The sequence below is a fragment of the Mustelus asterias genome, chromosome 14 (genome assembly GCF_964213995.1).
Source record: "Mustelus asterias chromosome 14, sMusAst1.hap1.1, whole genome shotgun sequence".
Taxonomy (NCBI): Eukaryota; Metazoa; Chordata; class Chondrichthyes; order Carcharhiniformes; family Triakidae; genus Mustelus; species Mustelus asterias.
In genome coordinates, this window is record NC_135814.1 from 45,695,258 (window position 1) to 45,717,900 (window position 22,643).

At 41.6% G+C, this 22,643-nt stretch overlaps 1 protein-coding gene across 4 annotated transcripts in view; it reads right to left on the bottom strand.

Annotated features, from left to right (window-relative positions):
- pkp4 (plakophilin 4) overlaps positions 1 to 22,643 on the bottom strand; it is a 153,508-nt gene that overhangs the window by 122,165 nt on the left and 8,700 nt on the right. The gene's annotated exons all lie outside the window — the stretch shown is intronic.

Genomic DNA, 22,643 nt, shown 5'->3' on the forward strand with positions numbered 1-22,643 from the left:
GCAATGATTTGATTTTTCCTTTCTCCAAATGCTCCTGAGCTAATATTTTGAGTACAAGGCCCTTTTGCACTACAAGTGTGCAGCTAATGGAGAGAAATGCCATAATATCTTACCCAGCCAGCTTTCATCAAGCACACTAAATTCTATTAATTTACCCCAATGCTATTGTGGACCCATTTGTGATGCAGAATATAGCCACGGAGAATACATTGTGTGCGAGAAGAAATTGAAAAACGTTGCAGAAGCAAAGAGAAAAAAGATTAGCGATCATGAAAGGAACCCAGTTTTTAATTTTTTTAACCTCGAAATTCAGCCACTCCTTTTCTGTCCGACCTTCCCTCAGGCTGGGCAGGACTGTGTAGCGCAGCGTGGTCCTGAGGCCTCGTGTTGAGGTAAGGAAGCCGTGCCCCTTTTTTAAAACTTGAGTCGTGGAGTGAAAAATTATAACTGCTGCTCTCAGGTTCAAAAAGGGGAGAAATCTGGTAATGGTAAGTTAGTTAGTCCAATATCATTGATGGGAACAGTATTATAGACCATTGCAGAGGAAAAAATTATTAGAATTATTAGAAAGATGGGTGAATAAGAGACAGTCAGTATGAATTTAAGGCAGATTGAATTATTTGACAAAGTAGCAGAAGATCGAATAAGGTAGCGCAGATGTTTATCTGGACTTTCAGAAAACATTGGATAAAGTAGCAGAAAACTGAAACAAATGGGATTAAAAGGACACTGTAAACTTGGGTACATAACACTCAACTGTGGATCCTATAGTCAGAATGTAGGATCAAGGTAGGAAATTAGCAAGCTGAACCTTGAAGATGATAATCTCCAATTAGTGTAGAAATAGAAAATGCAGCAGGATTTCCCAGAATCAGTATTAGAATCATTGCTGAATTTGATAGGGGAGCACAACTTAAGTCTGCAAATAATACAAAACTGGGCAACAAAGCAGTGGGATAGTAGACTTGAGATAAACAAACTGAGGGAATGGACAGACATGGCAGTACAATCTAATGTAGGCAAGTGTGAGGAACAAAATGCAGATGGTATCATCTAAATGATTAATACATAACATACAGTGGATGCTGGAAATCTGAATTAAAAAAATAGTGGAAATCCTCAGTAGATCTGGCAGCACCTGTGGTGATAGAAAGAAAGTTAACCCTTTCAGGTCCATGACCTTTCACTAGAAATTTTTTTTTTAAAAAATAAATAAGTTTTGGGAAAGGGAAAAAGGAGAATTAAAGGGAAGGTCTGTGACAAGTTGGACAGCAGGAGAAATGAAATGACCAACGGTTTCATGGTACAAGACCAAAGGAAGTGGCAACAGGACAAGCAAAGAAACAGGAGGAGGTACGAATGGCACCTTTGGTATCGTTTAAACACAAGCAAACAAATGAGGGTGGGAGAGAATGCAAATCAGCAAAAAAAAAAACAAGAAACAAATTGGGACGGAGGTTATGATCTAAATCGAATCCAGAAGGCTGTAAAATGCCCAATTTATATTTATATAGTATCTTTAATGTAATGAAACATCCCAAGGTGCTTCAGAGGAACATTGCAAAACAATGGAAGACGCTAAACCACATTAGAAGGCATGACCAAAACAGGTAGATTTAGGGATAAAAACAGAAAATGCTGGAAAAACTCAGCAGGTCTGGCTGCATCTGTGGAGAGAGAACCAAAATTAATGTATCATGTCCACATGAAGAGTCATATGGACTTGAAATGTTAACTCTGCTGAGCTCTTCCAGCTGATTGGGAATGCATGCAAGCTCAGAATTAGAGGCAAGCACATATTGGATGATGTCACCGAGTGACAACTTGCAAATCAGAGAGGGTCAACAATTGATCCTTTGAAGGAGACCAGATGTGATGGTGTGGGAGCAGGAGGCGAAACCATTGGTAAATCATTCTTTCGCTAGAAACAGATAAAAATGGGATTACAGTAAAGCAATTCCACCCAGCTGGATAATGAGGAGAACATTGAAGAAGGACGAGGGAATAAATTGTGGGCTGCAGACTGATGAAGAAGAATGAGGAAGTTTACTTGTCACTATTCACATTCGATGCAACTTGAGATCTCAAGGGCAGCATTTTGGTACTGCGGCAGCAGCAGAATCCTGATTTGAGAAATTCAGAGTTCTGGGGAAGACAGGAACAGGTTTGGGAGATGACAACATGTTCAAGGATTTGAGAGGAAAGGGAGGTTAGAGATGGGAGGGCAGAGGGGTCAAGGGCATTTTTTTTCCTGAGGTGAAAAATGATGGCAGATTTAAAGGAAAGAGGAACACCAACCGAAGAGAGAGGACTGTTATCATATAATATGGGGGCCTGCAGGGGAGGTTGGGAGATCCGGAGTTTAGTGGGAATAGGATCAAGGGAAATGATGGGCACATGTACAAGAACTCAGAGAGAACATGATGGGAGGTAGGATAAAACTCGAGAAAGAAGTGTGTTCAGGGCTAGGGTGAAGGGAAACATTAAAGGAAATTTGGCCATGCAGGCTAGTTGATGGGTGGGACAGCAGGTGCAGCTGAATGGATTGAAAGCTGAAAAAGTGTAGTTGGAATTGACTTGGGGGAATAGGTAGAGGATAAAAATGACAGGTGATGAAGTTCTAGGTCATACTTGCAAACTGAATGGAGGAGTTCCACAAAATGACCACTCAGTCTTAGGGTTTGGTCTCCCAAATGTAGTGGACACCACATCGTAAGCAGTAAACATAGTATAGTGAATTGAAAGCACAAGTAAATTGCTAACTTGAAAGGACAGTTTGGGGCCAAAGGGCATCTCCTGAGTTTACATGGAAAGGGAGATGGTGCTGTGGTGACTTAAGAGCAGACCAGAGTGTTGTGGATTGAACAGTCCCTTTGGAATGATGAAAAAGGGAGGGAAAAGGGAAAATGTTGAATACAGAGGCCAGTGGGCTAGATGGTGAGGACAGGGAAAATCCCTGTGGAAATGTAAAGAAGAAGAAAGTGCAAGCTCCCTGTATTCTGGAAAGGTCCAATCAGGTTGGAAAATTGCAAATAATGCTCCACTATTCAAGAAAGGAGGGAAACTACAGGCCAGTTAGCTTATCAGTCACAGGGAAAATGCTGGAATCGATCATGAAGGAGGTTATAATGGGTCACTCAGAAAATCTCAATACAATCAGGCAGAGTCAACGTGGATTTGTGACAGGGAAATCATGTTTGGAAAATTTATAAAAGGGAACCTGTAGATGTGCGATACTTAGATTTCCAGAAGACATTTGAAAAGGTGCCTCAAAGGGCACTCGACAAACTAAGATCTTATTGAGTTAGGGTTAACATATTAGCATGGAGAGATGATTAGTTAGCTAACAGGAAGATGAGAGTAGGCCTAAATGAGTCATTTTCAGGTTGGCAAGCTGTTACTAGAAGAGTGCAGAGGGATTGACTTGCAGATAGTGAAGAACATTGTCAGAGGCTACAGAAGGATATAGATAGGCTGGAAATTTGGGCAAAGAAATGGCAGATGGAGTTCAATCCTGATAAATGCGAAGTGATGCATTTTGGTGGGAATAATGTAGGGAGGAGCTACACGATAAATGGAAGAACCATAAAGGGTGTAGAGACGCAGAGGGACCTGGGTGTGCAAGTCCACAGATCTTTGAAGGTGACGTCACAGGTGGAGAAGGTGGTGAAGGCGGCATATGGCATGCTTGCCTTTATAGGACGGGGCATAGAGTATAAAAGTTGGGGTCTGATGTTGCAGATGTATAGAACGTTGGTTCGGCCGCATTTGGAATACTGCGTCCAGTTCTGGTCGCCACACTACCAGAAGGACGTGGAGGCTTTGGAGAGAGTACAGAGGAGGTTTACCAGGATGTTGCCTAGTATGGAGGGGCTTGGTTATGAGGAGAGATTGGGGAAACTGGGGTTGTTCTCCTTGGAAAGACGGAGGATGAGGGGAGACTTAATAGAGGTGTATAAAATTATGAAAGGCATAGATAGGGTGAACGGTGGGAAGCTTTTCCCCGGGTCGGTGGTGACGTTCACGAGGGGTCATAGGTTCAAGGTGAAGGGGGGTGGGGGGGAGGTTTAACACAGATATCAGAAGGACATATTTTACACAGAGGGTCGTGGGGGCCTGGAATGTGTTGCCGGGCAAGGTGGTGGAGGCGGACACACTGGGAACATTTAAGACTTATCTAGACAGCTATATGAACGGAGTGGGAATGGAGGGATACAAAAGAGTGGTCTAGTTTGGACCAGGGAGCGGCGCGGGCTAATTGTTCTTTGTTTTTCGTTTCAAGGCTTCATTCTATGATCATCTTGCTGGTGCCAGTACAGAGCGAGACTGCGGATAGTTGGGAACCTGTCTCGGGGACAGGGAATTCAGATGGTGTTCGTAAAGCAGAAGTGGAAATGAATAGGGTTGGGAAGCATTTTTTGATCAGGGCCAGTGTGATCTCCTGGACTCGTTTCGATCGCCTCAGGGGGTCGGAGAGGAATTTCCCAGATTTTTTTTTCCCCATATTGGCCCTGGGGTTTTCACTCTGGGTTTTCGCCTCTCCCTGGAGATCACATGGTCTGGAATGGGGGGGTGGGGGTGAGTTAATAGGTTGTGATGAACAAAGCATCGTAGCTGTGAGGGACAGCTCGGTGGATAGGATATTAGGATGTAGATAGGCTGGAAAATTGGGCAGGGATCCTGGATTCAGGATTCAATCCTGGACCGGGGAGCGGCGCGGGCTTGGAGGGCCGAAGGGCCTGTTCCTGTGCTGTATTGTTCTTTGTTCTTTGATTGGTGCTGGAGCCTCAGCTACATGCAATCTATATCAATGACTTGTATGAAGGAACTGAATTTGAGGTTGCTACATTTGCTGATGACACAAAGATATGTAGGATAGTAAGCTGTGAAAAGGGTACAAGAAGGAAGGTTATGAGGAAAGGTTGCACAGGCTGGACTTCTATCCATTGCAGTTCAGAAGAATGAATGGTGATCTTATCGAAACACAAGATCCTGAGGGGACTTGACCGGGTAAATACTGAAAGGATGTTTCCCCTTGTGGTAGAGACTAGAACTAGCAGACACAGTATAAAAATGAGGGGTCTCCCTCAAGACAGATGAGATGACTTTTTTTCCAAGGATTTGTTAGTCTTTGGAACTCTTCCCCCAAGAATGGTAGAGGCAGGGTCATTGAATATTTTTAAGGCAGAGGTAGATTGACACTTATTAGTCAAGAATCTAAGGTTACTGAAGGATAGGCAGAAAATGGAGTTGAGACCACAACTGTATCAGTGATGATCTTATCAAATGACAGAGTAGGCTCTAAGGCAGTGTTTTTCAAATGTTTTTCCAGTGACTCACTTTTACCAAATGGACACCTTTCATGACCCGTGCCATATTCACTTTTACTCGTCCCTGGCTCTCTCTTTCACGTAACAAAACTATCCATGTTTACAATGGACTTACTAGAAAATGAATTGGTGCCAAGTGCGCATATGCACAGGATGTCTGGTGCCAAGTGCACGTACAGGACACACTGACCTGTTTCTCCTTGCTTCATATGGTCATACACTGTACTGCAGCAAGAAGTTACCCAGAGAGAAAACAGGAAAAGGGGTCAGGCAATCTTTGGGATCATTTTTCAACATCCCACAGTCATAACCCTCACTTAAAAAAAACACTGCTCTAAGAGCCCAATGGCCTACTCCTAATTCACATGCAAAGCAGTTAATAGACACAGAGAAGTTGAGAACAAAAGGTAAAAATTGGAGCTGAACCACATTTTCTTTGAGAGAATGGTGGAAATTGGAAGCAAAGTAAATAACATTTTCCAGGTCCAGACAACAGCAGGAAATAGCACCAATACAAAGTACCCGAAAGGGAGAATTGAGGGAGGAGGTTAGAGTTGAACAGAAATTGGTTAGCACTGCTGACTCTCAGTGCCAGGAGCCCAGGTCAATTCCGGCACTGGATAACTGTCTTGTCTGTGCTGAGTTTGCATATTCTCCCAGTATGTGAGTGGGTTTCCTCCGGGTGCTCCAGTTTCCTCCCACAGTCCAAAGATGTCTGGGTTCAGTTGACTGGCCATGTTAAATTGCCCTTCAGTGTCAGGGAGACTAGCATGGTAAATATGTGTATGGGGATAGAGTCTGGGTGGAATGGTTGTTGGTGTGAACTTGATGGGCTGAATGGCCTCTTTGGCACTGTAGGGATTTTATGACAACAGAATATTTCACAAAAAGGCAGACTCAGTGAGCAGCCATGCTGGTACACATAACAACACCTTTTAATGGAGAATTAGTTCAATGTGAGAACAAGTTCAGTTAGGTGAGGAGAATGGTTAGGTCTCCGTTCAAGCAGCAGAGACCGCGAGACCGTCTTGATGGAGAACGGATTGGAAGACTGGATGCCCTTGGGAGAAAAGGAGCTGGTTAGGATGCAGCAAATTAAAAATCCAAGGGCATGGAAGCACCACATAAGTGGAAAGAGACTGAACAAGGGAAGCAAAAAAATACAGTCATGAAAGTAGGAAATCAGTTACTGGGAGAGAAACAGGTGAAATACTGGCTCCAGCAGGCAGTCCAGTTACCAGATTGGGGGGGGGGGGGGGGGGGGGGAATGCAGAAATGGGCTGTTTGAGGTTGGGCTAAGGAAGTAAGAATTCCAGAGGCGAGGAGGTCCTGATTCAGGGTAGAAATGAGATGGTGTTATGGAAGTTGAAGTTCGGCCTTTATTAGGTAAAGGTTGGTATGCCAGACAACAACACACTCGTTAACAGATTTGATGACAATATTCAGGTTGGACCTGAGATAATAGAGTGCTGGAAGTTCCGAGAGAGAGAAGTCAGTGTGAATGAGGACAGCAGAAAAATTGAGATGCCAATGGCGTGTTACTTCTCAATAATTCAGAGCAGGCAAGAGGCCAGAGGGAGGGGTTCCAGGTAGAGAGAAAGTACGAGACCCTAGTTCTCAACATCAAGTTCAACAACTTTGGATCATAACCTCTGCTTCCCATTTGATTTTGTGTTGTTTTGCTAGTTTATTTTTCCTCTATCTTGTGTTTGGGCAGCAGCTATCCGGCTAAACCTCGTGACACAGCTTTTGGTTCTTTGCTTATCCCATCACTCTATCCTTTGGCCTTGTATTCTGAAAACTTGTGTCATTTTATCTCTCTTGCCCTCCACCTATCAAAGATATTCCCCTTTTGTTGTTCTTCTCACTCTCCCCTTTCACTTACTCAAAATCGATCACATTTCTAACTTCTCAGTTCCAGTTACAGGTCAGACCCGAAACGTTAACTCTGTTCTCCTCTCCCCAGATGTTGCCAGACTCTCTGATTGATATCAGCATTTAGTCTTTTATAATCAAATGTCACCAATTGAGACTCTGTTGTCTCTTTGTCCGTTCTTCTTTTCTGGGTTTTTCCATCATGTAAAATTGACCAGGAGGACTTCCTTTATCCTGATCCAATTAACTCCTCCCTTTCCCCAATCATTTTCAGCTTCGTGGAGATCATAGTTTATGTGCTTATTGCTAACCTCACATTTTTGTCATGGGATTTGTATTTACCACTATCTCAAAGCTTGTGTGTTCTGTGCTTTATCTCGTAGAGAAAAATCCACATTCCATTCTTACAGTAGCAGTTTTGCACAGACGGCCTTCAAGGTCTCAGCTTTTTGCTACAGTAAGCAGAAGAACTTGACAAACTTGCAGAGTCCAACTATTTTAGCATCTTTTCCAAACTGTACCTTTCTTCCAAGTCTCCATTTTACTACCAAGATTAAGTTCTTAAAGTTAGATTTCAATAATTAGTATTCGGGTTGTAACCAAATAATCTTATAAACTTTGAATGGTTCTTTCTGAAAACACCATAAAATGACATTCCAAGTTTTTGGGAGGGGAGGGGAGGGGGGTGAAAACGAAGAGATGACATAACTTGCATCAATTGTAGCACAAGAGACTTCAAGAGCCAAAGGAAATGCATTATAAAGGAAGACTTAGCTTATTACTAATATATATTTAGAAGTAAACAAAAATAGTGTAGTCAAAAGGGGGAGAAAAGTTAAAAAGTTAAGAGGAGAAAAAGTGGTATCAGACAAGTGTGGATTAAAGCAAGCCAGCGTGGATTGTTTAGAGACAGACTTTTAGCCTACACCACTGACCTCCAAACAATTACTCCTATGCCTTCAGCACCAATGTCTCATTTAAACCACCCTGAACATCACTTATGTACTTTCAAGTTGTGCACATCTGTGCTTGTGAGCAAACCACTAATGAAGCATGGCCATGCCAAAATTATCAAAACTGCTAGCTGTTTGTGCCCTATAACTACATCCCGCTTGGAGTCAACACATTGGAGGAACAGGCAGGGGAAGAACTGGAAATAAAAACTGAAACATGGTTGGAGTTTAACGACAAACGAAATAACTAAACATGATCAGATTGTAGCACTCACTTCAACCTATTAGCTATATAGGAACATAGGAATTAGGAATGGAATTTGGAACAGAAGTAGGCAAATTCAGTCCTTCAAGTCTGCTCCGCCATTCAATATATATTATTGACGGCAAGAACATTTAAATAAGGCCAAGTTTTAATCCTACACAGATATGCAATCCTAAGAGCTTTATGAAACCTACAAGGTTTGTTAATAGCAGTTTTCATGCTCATTAAGAGTTTGTTGATTACATAGCTCACTGAAATCTGCATGATATACGAGTGTGGATAAAGGAAAATAAGTTGAGAAAATTATTTGGACTTCACTGCGCAATTGCCTAATAATGTAAATCATGCTTAGAACATCTGACTTTATTGCATTGGGTCAAAATCCTGGAATTCCCTCCCCGACAGCATCGTGGATCAACCCACGGCACATGGATGGCAACGATTCAAGGCGGCAGCTCACCACCACATTCTCAAAGGCAACGAGGGATAGGCAATAAATGCTGGCCAGCCAGTGATGCCCATGTCCCACGAATGAATAAAACACTTAAAATTGTCTCTTCACAATGTTCTGTCAGTGCTTTCCAAATTCTGGAATATAAACAAAATCTTTGGTCATCTTATTAAGATCTGATTGCATTTTAAGTTGTACTGATTTTATAACAAAATGGTCTACATTCCTATTAAAAAAGTCAGATAATAGAACTTCCCCCGACTTTGACCACAAGGGGTAAGAGTGGTGAAGACAAGCATGATTCTGAATTTAGAAATAAATTTCACATTCTCCATTTCCTATATTAAAGAACAAAGAAAATTACAGCACAGGAACGGACCCTTCAGCCCTCCAAGCCTGCACCGACCATGCTGCCCGTCCGAACTAAAACCCCTACCCTTCCAGGGACCATATCCCTTTATTCCCATCCTATTCATGTATTTCTCAAGACGCTCTTTAAAAGTCACTATCATATCGGCTTCCACTACCTCTCCTGGCAGTACGTTCCAGGCACCCACCACCCTCTAAAAAAAACTTGCCTCGTACATCTCCTTTAAACCTTGCCCCGTAAACTTGTGTCCCATAGTAATTGACTCTTCCACCCTGGGAAACAGCTTCTGACTATCCGCTCTGTCCATGCCCCTTGAAATCTTGTAAACTTCTATCAGGTCGCCCTCAAGCTCCATTATTCCAGTGAGAACAAACCAAGTTTCTCTTCATAGCTAATGCCCTCCATACCAGGAAACATCCTGGTAAATCTTTTCTGTACCCTCTCCAAGGCCTCCACATCCTTCTGGTAGTGTGAATGTAGGAGCAGCAACTGTGAATTACCTTTCTTGGCTAGAATGTACAAATCACCCATACCCAAGACACCATTACAGATAGTTTAAGGTTCCAATTATACAGTAATATATTTTGAAATGCACAAGTTTGTTTGCAATTGATTAATTAAATTCAACTAATTTTCACTTTGCTGCTTAAAAATTCTGTTGGAGGTAATGTGACAAGAATTTTGATGTATCAAGTATCAATTTGGAAAAAAAAGCATGAGATTAAGTACTCAGATGCTTGGAGAGATACAAAATAGTTGCACTTTGACTCAAGTATTGATTATTATTTTTCACATCCTACTAATATCTACATTTAAATGAAATTACACTGCATTAGTCACAGCAATCCATATCCTGCAATTATAAAGAACTATGGTCTTAACAACGGCCACTACATGTTTTGGGAGTGGCTAAAGAGGGAAGGACTGTAGAAAAATATTGCAACTCAGAAGCAGCTGCTTGAGCAATGTGGCAACATGTTAAGGCATTTTCTTCCAGATGTACTCCTTTCATTAGGTCATTACTACTTACTCATTTCAGAACACAATTCCTGTTTAATCTCAATCTTGGTTCATAGTGAACTTTATTATACTTCTAATTATGAGAAGGGTGTTTTTCAGAATGTTGTAGGGTGTGAAAACAGTATCAGAGGCATTTAAGGGGTAGGGGGACACATTAAGTCACACAGTTGCTGAGTTTAAACCATTATTCATTTATCTTCTGTAAAATTGCAGCCAATTTGGTTTCATATATGGTATAATGTTAACCAGAGTGACAGAAGAACTTCCACCATATCTAATATCGTAGTTTGCTCAGCCAGTAGCTGGAAGAAAAGGTCAGAGTTGGATGGGAGTCCCAAGCCCTACAACATTTTGAGACGGACTTGCTAAGTTACCCGCTGCAATTATTTTCTCCATCTACTCCCTGTTGAGTCTTATTAACATTACGTGATGCTACTGAAATGTTGGTGGGTCACCATCATGACAAGATTTAGCTAGGTAACTTATGCTATGGAGACTCCCTGCTCCATTCTTGCCACTCTGGCTGCAGCAGCTGTAACCACTGGTTGCTTTCTGCCTTTGATCTCAGTATGCCTACATACATAGCCTCTTTCTCCAATTTAATATCAGCCTTATAAACACCCCTTCTCCTTGTTACCCCTGACTAACTACCTTCTCCCTTACTTGTTCATTTTGTGCTAATCCTCTGTCCCCCACTTTGATATTGACACCCTGGAATTTGTTAAAGTCCTTTCCAGATTTGTTCCTTAGTTGTTCCTCATTTCTTGCCTCATGCTCAGGATCAAATAACCTTCATCTGATGCTCCGAAGTTGGGTCACCATCCTTCCACTTGGCACTCAGCCTTCGCCCCAAATTAACATTCTTGTCCAGACCACTGCTGCAGTCAGTCCAAACTGACTTGGTCGGCAGTAATTCTTGTTTGTATGCCAGGCTCATCCTCTTTCAGCTCAAGCCTGCACACACTTACATTCTTGGTGCTAAAAGGCTGCTTTTGTGCCAATTCCCTTCCAGGTTCTGGCTTATGCTTCTGCCCTTTAGTATTACTCATCATATCCTCTTGTACAAATTTCCAGGAATCTCTCACAACTGGCTCAGCTACTGAAAATCAAGTGTGCATTCATTTACTGAAAGCTTGTCAACGCAAAAGGTTAAAATTGCTTTAACACCAAATTAGGCTCAGAGATCTGAAGTAACTCTAAAGAGGAATGGAGAAATTCTCATTTAACTTCATCCTGTGCTGGCATGGGCTGCATTCTAACACAAGAGGCTTGACACCATCCGAGGCAAAACAGTTCGTTTGATTGGTACCTCACCCTCACCTTGCTCCACCACTGGCACATAGTAGCAGCAGTGTATCATCCACAAGATACACTGCAGCAATTAACCAAGGCTCCTTTAACAACACTTTCCAAACCCATGACCTCTACTACTTCGAAGGGGAAGGGCAAGAGCAGCAGATAAAAAGGAACACCACCACCACCACCTACAAGTTCTCCTCCAAGCCATGCACCATCTGACTTGGAATTTTATTGCTGTGCCTTCACAATCACTGGATCAAAATCTGGTATCTCCACTACCACTTCCCCAAAACAAACAGCAATGTGGATGCACCTCCACCAGATGGACTACAGCAGTTCATGAAGGCAGTTCACCACCATCTTCAAGGGAAATTAGCATTGACCTTTATAATGACATCTACATCGAGAATGAATTAAAGAATTGCAGGATCAGTCCTTGGTCAGAACCTATGTTACAGCTGCCACCCGAAAACAATACCATTTTACTTTTGAGAAAGAGATCGGAGGTTGGCTCAAATAGGTTGATTGAAAGGTCTCCTGTGCTGTAACCATCCTGTGTCATACCCATGCTGACTCCTTGCAAGAGCAACACAGTTTTTCCCACTTCCCTGCCCTATCCCAAAAACCCTGTATGCCCTTGTGGGCTAAGGGTGTATAAAGAATCACGAGGTAGGTTTGAAGTTTGTGTTCATTCACAATCAGGTCCAAGACTGCCCAACAGAGTCCCCACTGGGAGGAACTGCTTGTTACCCAGGAGTTACCTGATCCACACTTAAAAGATGCAATCTGTACCCCAAACCCCAACATACAAGTATACATGCGTCACACCCCTTCCTCTTAAGTCAAAACTTTCCCAACTGAGGACATATATACAAACAAGGAAGAACATATTTACATATAATGACCACTATTTTATATACAGCATTGCAAACTACCGCAGTCCCAACATAAATCCCTTCAGACAGTTCACATGACAGTTCACATACATAGGTTTACAAGCGAATTGGTCTTTCCACCAATTTTAGAGATGGTCACAGAGCTGGGTTTACTGTCACTTTAAAAGTCCCACCAATCCATCAGATTTCATGACTGGACTTTGGGGTGGCCCCTTCATTGATGGTCACTGGTTCCAATGCCCCAGGATCCACCTTCCATTCCAATTCAGCCTCCACCAGTACAGGATGTGCCTTTAAACTCGTTGGACAACCATCTGGCTTCAGCCATAATTTAACCTCAACACCCTTCATTCCTCCAAGCCTTCCTTGAAAGGCATCCTTGTGTTTTTCTAACGTGTCTTCTAACCTTGTGTTTGAGTCTGCCAGCCTATTTAGCATAACCTAGTTTAATTTCAACTTCTGTAATCAGGAGTGTCCAAATAATGCAGGGTCGTTACCCTGCACCACATATCATGGTAATTCTGCACATTGATCCCTCAGCTGTATATTTACTATCACTTAACTCTGGAGGGGAACCACTTGCACTGTATATGCTCGTATTGTGATCTTTGCAGGCTCTAATGGCAGGGCGTTTAACTTCTCCCTGTATACTGATTCAGGTATCTAAGACAAAACTGCCCCCAAATCAACTTCCATTTTCAGTTTTCCCCTCCAGTTTATGGAGAACCCAGAACTGATTGGTTTCACCTTGTACCAACAAAATTTTCAGCCTGAGCTCTTGCTTCTCTGGACTGCCTGTTTCCACTGCAGACCCTGCTGACTCCCTATCCTCCACAGCTGGCAACATGGAGCCTTTTCTTCCCCATTCTCTCTAGACTTATTTGCGTCTAGTAATTCCAGGCGATGTGATAAACTCACTTGCACTTGGGCCTCTTCCATCCAGTCTCGCCACATTGGCGGCATCTCACTTGCAGTGCCAAAACCTACGGGGCTTCCGCTACCTTGTGTACCTGCGTACTGACACATAACTGTGCTGCTAATTCAATGGACATTGTGATCTCTAACACAGACTTAAACTGCAAATTCTTTTCAGCCATTAACTTCTGTTGAATGGCTTCGTGCTGGCCACAAACCAGCTGGTCTTGTAAAGCACCCTGGAGTACATTTCTGAACTCAGTGCTCAGCCAGGCTCTTCAGAGTTGCCATGAATTGCAAAATGGACTCCCTTTCGAGTTGCTCACACTTGTAGAGTCGAAAAAGGGTATGACTGGGGAATTAATAATGGGAAACAAAGATTGAACAAATACTTTGTTATTTGCCTTCCAAGGTGATAAAAATATCCATGAATAGTAGAAAAGCAGGGGGCAAAAGGGAAGGATGAACTTAAAACAATGACCACTACTGCAGTGCTAGCCAAACTAATGAGAGAAAAAAAACTGACAAGTCCTCTGCAAACAGCATTTGAACTTCCTAAATAACTTGGTATTTCAGTAATGTGTAATGAGGGCCACAAGCAATCATCATTCAAAATCGACCTGAGCAAGGTTAGACATGCCATAGGGTGGCCCACATAATTCTCTTTGGGAGTGGGTATTTCAGGGCAAAATATTTTATACACAAGGGTGCCTGCATAGCTGCCAGAAGATTTTTGCTGTCCCTTCAGCCAAGCCTCGTTTGTGACACCCAGCAACCAAACAATGCACCATACTAACACTACACTCATTCATATGGACACTCGCCCAGGAAATGGAGAGATTGGAGATCACTTGCCCAGAATAAAAGGAAACTAGGAAAGGGGAACAAAAGACAAAATTTGATAAAATGATATAGCCCTTATGGAAATATTTCTGACAATGGGTGTATACCCAAAATCATTTAACTTGTTTGCTTTCACCACAGATGCTGCCCAACTTGGGAGTTTTTCTAGCAATTTTATTTATCTTCGATATTAACAATCTACGATATTTTGTTTTTTGACTAATGAATCCATGTCCAGTTCCTTCTCAAATGAAAAAAACAATTAATTTCACTTGTCACATGGAGTTGATGGCAAACTACATGTACTTCCTCTGTGGGTGCAAGTTCATAAGAAATTGCAAGCTAATGTCACCAAGATAATGACCAAAAACCCAAAATTTTTAAAAAATCATAATAAGTTCAATGCTTTCAAATAACTAAGACTATTTAGCTACTTTTGAAATTGGGATGTCAGAAGCATTCCACAGGAAATAATATACACTATGCTGGTCTCAGGAAAGCTGGGAGAGTTTAATGTCACTCTCAGCAACAGTATTCATGAACTGAATTCCTCAGATAAATGACATTAGTGCAATGATATATTGCGGAAAACCCAAATTTATTTTGCTCGAGCAAGAAATCCTGGAACTTGTTTTGTTGGATTGCTGTTGCTTCACTGTCACAAGACACCAATGGTCATGGCAGATGGCACAGCGATCTGCGACACGGTAGCACGGCGGTTATCACTGCTACCTCACAGTGCCAGGGACCCAAGTTTGATTCCTGGTTTGGGTCACTGTCTGTGTGGAGTTTGCACATTCTTCCCATGTCTGCGTGGGTTTTCTCCACATGCTCCGGTTTCCTCCCACAATCCGAAAAACATGCTAGTTAGGTGGATTGGCCATGCTAAATTCTCCCTGAAGTGAGTTTGGCAAGCCACATCTGTCCATTTGGGCTTTCGGAATCCTGGATAAGCACCATTGATCTTGATGGTCTTTCCAGTCTTGGTGGCCGTCAGCGTTATATCAGCTCTGATGGTGTGCAGGAGCTTAAAAAGCTTTGTCTTTGATGCTGATGGTTAACTTCGAGTTGGGAGGGAGTTAAGTTTATTTATTTGTTAGCCACAAGCAGGCTTACATTAACATTGCAATGAAGTTACTGTGAAAATCCCCTTGTCGCCACACTCCAGCATCTGTTCGGGTACACTGAGGGAGAATTTAGCCTAAGCAGTACATCTTTTGGACTGTGGGAGGAAACTGGAACATCTGGAGAAAACCCATGCAGACATGGGGAGAACATGCAAACCCCTCAGATAGTGACCCAAGCCATGACCCAAATTATGAGCAACATTCTCATTCGTGAAGACCTGAAAAATTTACTGCACTAGTGCTTATAATTGAACTGGCTGTTTCAAGGGAACAGCAGGGATGCATATGGTATAAATAACCAACAACACCTCATGATTGACCCAAGAGTGAAGATTATGTGTTTCAATCTCTCTCAAAGATAGTATTCAATCAAATCCACAGAGTGAATTGTGATGCAACTACAAATGGAAGGGGAGGGATGATCAGAAGAAAGACTGTGGTCACGAGTCCACATTCAAACCAGCCTGCCTGCGAAGGTCTGGTTGCAAGTAGCAACTCGTGCTTCCAAACAGCAAGCAATCAAATGACCAAAATCGACATCTCACTATTAGCTTTACCAGCCATGAAAATAGTACATTTTCAAATTAAGTTAAAGAAAGTTTTTAGAGTTTCTGCATAAATTATAGCATAAGAATTCTGAAGTTAATGCACCACATTTTTTCTTCACAGGGGTTCTCAAACACACGGCTTGGCAATCCCTACTCCTTCAAATTCTCAGTCTACTTTAAACTTTGATGCAAGTAGTCAATAATTTCACCACGGAGGGTGAGGGGAGTCTCAAAATGACAGACATGTCCCAATACAATAGTTATTCATCATAATTCCTGAACCCTGTCATTTACTTTATTCATTGGTACAGTTGTTCATTGACAATTATTTCAGTTCATTAACTTAAATTAGTAAGCTGACATTTATAACTAAAAGAGAAAATGCTGGAAAATCTCAGCAGGTCTGGCAGCATCTGGTTTCAGATTCCAGCGTCCACAGTCATTTGCTTTTATTTTGACATTTATAACTGTTGATCTGAAAGAATACATTTCTGAGTCACCTGAATTACTTGTATAACAAAAATTTTATGCATAGCATAGCGTGTGGAGGGATGTGACTGAAGATGATCAGGCAAATAGTATGACACAGCAATGTGTTTTTACAAGTTCATAAAACATACTTTGGATAACCAAAAAGATTACACTGTATCTATCTCTGCCTTGCAATAGAATAGCAGATACATCTTTGCGTTGATGTATATTTTTTAACCTGCCAACTAGTAACATTTGTATCCTTTGGAAGTGAATGAAAGGGATGAAACTTCATGCAGGTAAGTAATTAATAATCAAACAAAATGAAAATTAAGGGCAGCACGGTGGCAAGCTCTGCTGCCTCCCAGTGCCAGGGATCCAGGTTCAATTCCAGTCTTGGGTGATTGTGTGGAGTTTGCATGTTTTCCCTGTGTAGTCCAAAAATGTGCAGGTTAGGTGGATTGGCCATGCTAAATTGCCCCTTAGTGTCCTGTAGGTTAGGTAGTGTCTTTGTAGGTTAGATAGATTAGCTATATTAAATGTGTGGGGTTATGGGGATAGAGCGGAGAGGTGGACCTGGGTAAGATGGTCTTTTGGGCAGTTAGTGCAGATCTGATGGGCTGAATGGCCTCTTTCTGCATTATAGGGATTCTATGACAAGGGTTCTGACCCTGAATGGAAGATTCAGACTTGTCTTTTCACACCAAAATGGCTATGAAAGCTGGGTTGGAAGGTAACAAACACCCTACCAGGTCAAACCTACATGTAACTAGAGTTCCACAATATAGTTTCATGCATCTCAAGTTTGAAAGATGACACCAGTGAATTTAGATACTAACCCAAAATGTTTCTTCCTGATGCATGGCTTTTGTAACAATGTGTGTACAGTCTACATATTCCACTTTCACTCAGTTTATTTAAACCTCCATTTCTAGTAGAGCATATTCAAGTCTGACAAATAAGTGGTCTGGTAATTCAAGCAAATAAAGATCTAATTCTCAACCAATCACCATAAAATTGGGACAGAAAGTGCTAGAGGTTACTTAAAATGTGGAAATAATTCATCTTTCAGATAGTAAGAGGGAGAAAGGCTGCATTTGCTGCAAATGCAATGCATGCACATCTGTACTCAGAATCATCATAGAAACTCTACAGTGCAGAAAGAGGCCACTTGTCCCATCGAGTCTGCACCAATAACAATCCCACTTAGGCCCTATCCCTGCAACCCCACATATTTACCCTGCTAATCCCTCCAACCTACACAACCCAGGACATTAAGGGGCAATTTAGCATGGCCAATCAACCTAACCTGCACATCTTTGGACTGTGGTAGGAAACCGGAGCACCTGGAGGAAACCTACACAGACACAAGGAGGGCATGCAAACGCCACACAGACAGTGACCCAAGTGGGGAATCAAACCCAGGTCCCTGGAGCTGTGAGGCAGCAGTGCTAACCACTGTGCCGCCCCGTACTGCTCAACTCTGACGTCATTGGGAGTGCAGAGATCAGAACCTCAGTATGACGCTTATCCTCTCCATTTGGTTCCTTTTTAAAAGAGATTTGGGAACCAGAAATGGCAATTTGATTCAGATCATACAATACTCATTTTTGCCCAGATAATTTTCTTTAGCTTTATCTTTTTCTATGACATGCACCCAGCGATTTCAATCTTGCGAACTATCCAGAAACCTCAAACTTCCTTTAAAATGCAATAGAGCAGATTTTCACATTCCTGCTTCTGGAACTACTGAAACAGCTGGATACAGCCACAATTGTTAAAAATGGGTTGGCTCCTTTATTAGGTATTTCAAAAAATTCTGAGAATACTAAATACATAGATCATAGCACCTCAAATTCAGATGGGAACTTAAATGTGTGCATCTATTTTCCATTATCCAAGTGCACATGACCATTGTGCATTGGCAGATGACACGGGGGAGAAACTGAAGAATAAAGTATGCAGCCCAGGTAACCCCAATAGTAATGTGTCTTTAGCTTGTCTATTGCAGTATGGCGCCAATGTAAAGGATGACTATGCCCATTTTCAAAAGGAGAACCCAACTTTTTTCCCCTCTCGTTGTTGCATCAGTTTTGCTCCTATGTAATTTATCTTTCATTTTAAAACATCTCAACCAATTGTGGCAGGTTTCACATTCTAACCATTGAGTTAATACACTTTTCATTTCTTCAATGGATCTTAGTAACTATCTTAATTCACCTTTTGCTTTCTCTCCACAGTTACCTTACCCAGCCATTTTATTAATTGAAAGGCCCCCCATCAGGCAGTCTATGACTCCAAGTCTTTTTTTCTAAAGAAAGTCATCCCAACACATTCAATCTTCAACAGTAGCTGCAACCTTAGTTCTGATGCCACTATTTCTGCACTGCCACCATCTTTGTAATTTTTCTCTGCACACTCTCCATTGCTTTGTGCCCTTTTTGTTGCATGGAGATCAGAACTGTATGCAATATTTGAAGTGACCGGGTAACTATACAAGTTTAACATAATTACTTGTTAATTCCATACCTCTAAAAATAAACTCTTTACTCCACTCTCTGCTTTCTACTTCTTAACCAATTTGCCATTCATACAGCTATTGTCCCAACTCTGCACGTAGCCTTTGTTGAGAGTCTATTGTGCTGTACCTTAAAAGGTTTCTTTCTTTTATATATTATGAAGTTTGCAAAACAACTGCCAATTCAATTAACAGTCAAAGCTTTCACATTAAAAATATCTTCCGGCATTGCTTAAGATATAATATACAGCTTTCTGATTTACTGTGAAAAAATGCTAATTCGATTTTTATTACAATTCTATAACTCGTGAATCAGGTCATTGTTAATTTTTCCCAGAAAATTGTGCGTTTTTATTTTACCTTGGTTACAGCCTAGTATACTCAATTGTGTAGACTTTTATAGAGGTGGATTACTGACAATCAGTAAAGCTTTGCATTGACATACGATACAACAGACAAGCTGGAATTCCAAGTTAGGAAAATTGATGAAAAGGTAATAAGTAGCTGCATTAAATAAGTGGCTGATTAGCTAACATGACAACTTGAAAAGACTCCCTGTGCCTGAAGAAACGAAGCAACAGAAATACACTAAACCAAAGTTGTAAACAGCTTCAACAAAAACAGAAATTATCTGCAGGTCTGACAGCATCTGTGGAGAGAGAATAGAGCTTCAGATCATCCAGACTTGAAACGTTAGCTCTATTCTTTCTCCACAGATGCCGTCAAATGTGCTGAGATTTTCCAGCATTTACTGTTTTTGTTTTAGATTCTATCATCCACAGTAACTTGCTTTTATATTACTGTAAAGAATTTCCTCTCTTCTTGTACCACCCCCCTTCTTTTCATATCTGCCAACACCTCATCATTTAAAAAAACGCACCTTGGATTTTATGTCCTTGCAAATTATCATCCCATGTCTAACCCCCTTTTCCAATACAAAGTCACATTTTAAATCTGCACCAATCTATCCAATAATTCCAGTTTGAACCTCTCCAGCTGGGTGGGCATCTGCCCTTTTCAATACTATTGACTGCAGAGCACAACACTCCTCATTCTTTTTGATCAGTCTGCAGCTAAACCGTTCTTCTAGTCCATTTGGTTCCATTTTCATCTATCCAGTCATAACCAGACAATCTCCTGCTTTGCTTTCTACTCCCAGTCTATCACCACAGCAGTTGCCCAAGCATCTCTCCTTAGCCTCCCATTTCCTCTTGCAACATAATCCAAAAACTTAACAGATTCTACACCGAGTTCTACTTTACCAATCTCCATTGCCTATGATTTTTCATGCTGCTTGCACACTGGATGATTACAAATTTTCAAATGAAATCTGCAGCCTATGTAAATTTCCCCACAATAAACCATTCGCAGTAGAAAGATAAAGACTTTCCACTCTGCATTTTCTCACTTCATAGCAGCTCCTTGGCCACATCTGCAAATAAAAAGTGCACATACCTGCGGCATCTCCTCTTCCCCTTCCCCCACAAATCTGAACCAGAGTGGGAAAATTAAAAGCACATTACCCAGATACATTGCTGTAGGTGGGTCCTCCCTGTGTGCTTAATTGGTCGCTACATCAAGTGTAGTTCACACTCGACAAAAAATACTTCATCCAAAACTCTGCGGACAAGTCACAATAATCTATCACTCGTGCTGCTGGCCTACACTAACTGCTGGTCCAGCAACACATCAATTTTCAAATTCTCATCCAAGCCACAGACAGCCCTCCCTTTCTGCAACCAACTCCAACCCTATAACCGACTTCCAAACGTATCCTTGTGACATCTATGATTTTAATTGCACCAGTATTGACACTAAATTGCACCACCTCTTTATTTCACTCTTCTCCATTAAGGTGCTCTGCCAAATCCATATCTTTGCCGATATCAGCGGTCGCAGGCATTCGACCTCTGATCTTCGGGTAAGCGTTCTCCAAGGCGGCCTTCACGACACATGACAATGCAGTGTCGCTGAGCAGAGACTGATAGCCAAGTTCTGCACACGAGGACGGCCTCAACCGGGATCTTGGGTTCATGTCACACTATCTGTAACCCCCACGACTTGCCTGGGCTTGCAAAATCTCACTAACTGTCCTGTCTGGAGACAATATTGATGTATGGGGCTGGGTATGCAATTTGATTTCATAATTCTCCAGTGAAATACCTTCAGACCCTTTATGACATTAAAGGTGTTAGATAATTGCAGGTTGTCAGAGAAGGTGAGTGTTTTTGGACATCTGAGGTTGTGAAAGCTTACTTTAACAAAAAAACTGTGTGGTGACACCATAAATCCATCTAAAATTTGTAGCAAGTTTAGTGATCTCATTCTTTGGAAAAGGTGTTCATTGCTAGAGAAGGCAAGTATTCTAAGAATGCCTCAATAAAACTCTACAAGCAGAACAACTAGCAACATTTACTCACCTGGTGTGTGTGTGTGTGGCAAGTGCTGTGTGCGTGTGGTGCGGGAAATGTGAGAACAAACCAAACTGTGGTGACAAACTGCACTACAGGCTCCCGAAATTGTGGGAATTGGTTTTCCCTGCATTTTCCATCTTCACTTCTAGCCTCCTGGAATAGCGGCAAGCAGGAACTTGAGCATTTTAATATGCTCTTAGCGTGCTAATACTTGCAGTCACATTCCAAACAGGGAAGTATAGGTTACTAGTAAGGATGTAATACAGATGTACCCAATCCTAAATTGATTTATGTCTGATACTCAAAATTAGTAAACTAATACACACTCATACTTAGAACAAAAGATGAGGTGATAACTTGCATTGATTCATACTTCCAAAAGGTAATGCTTACGCAAATAGAGAAAAGTGCAAGAAGAAACATGCGAAGTGAGAAAGAGATACAAGTCACATCAAAATGGCTCATGACAATGGCCCCGATAATAATGGTGAAAATATCAGGCAACTAACAGCACTTCCATAATTCACAGTTAAAAATGCAGAAATCTAGAAGTTACTGTCAGTGATTTGATGCTTCGCCAGAGGTCATGCTGTTGAGGTTCTTCCCCCTCCCCACCAACTCCCAAAGTGCTATCCCAAGGCAACGATTTAATGAAAACTTTCATTAACAGCTTTGCCGTTATCCCTTGTAGAATAAGGTGTAACAAGGTTTTGAACGGTTCACAATGTCTGCCAAACACCCTGACAATCCCTGAAAAAAAATTGGCTTTAATTACAGAATATCTAATTTCTTAATTAGAATCTCTACAATGCAGAAGGAGGCCATTCAGCCCATTGAGCCTGCGATCCCACCCAGCCCATCCCTGTAACACCATATATTTACCCTGCTAATCCCCTGACACTAAGACAATTTATCATGGCCAAGCCACCTAATTCGCACATCTTTGGACTGTGGGAGGAAACCGGAGCACCCGGAGGAAACCCACGCAAACATTTGGAGAACGTGCAAACTCCAGACAGTGACCCAAGCTGGATCCCTGGAACTATGAGGCAGCAGTGCTAACCACTGTGCCACCATGCTGCCCTTAATTGTAAACATGATGTGGAGATGCCGGCGTTGGACTGGGGTAAACACAGTAAGAAGTTTAACAACACCAGGTTAAAGTATGTAATAAACCTGTTGGACTTTAACCTGGTGTTGTTAAACTTCTTACTTAATTGTAAAAACAAACTTAAAACATTGTTTTTATTGATTTTAATTCAATTGAATATTAATCCAATTACTTATTTTGCTGTGAAAATTTAGATTAAGGATAAATTACTTAACTTCCTGACTCTTCCCCTAAATA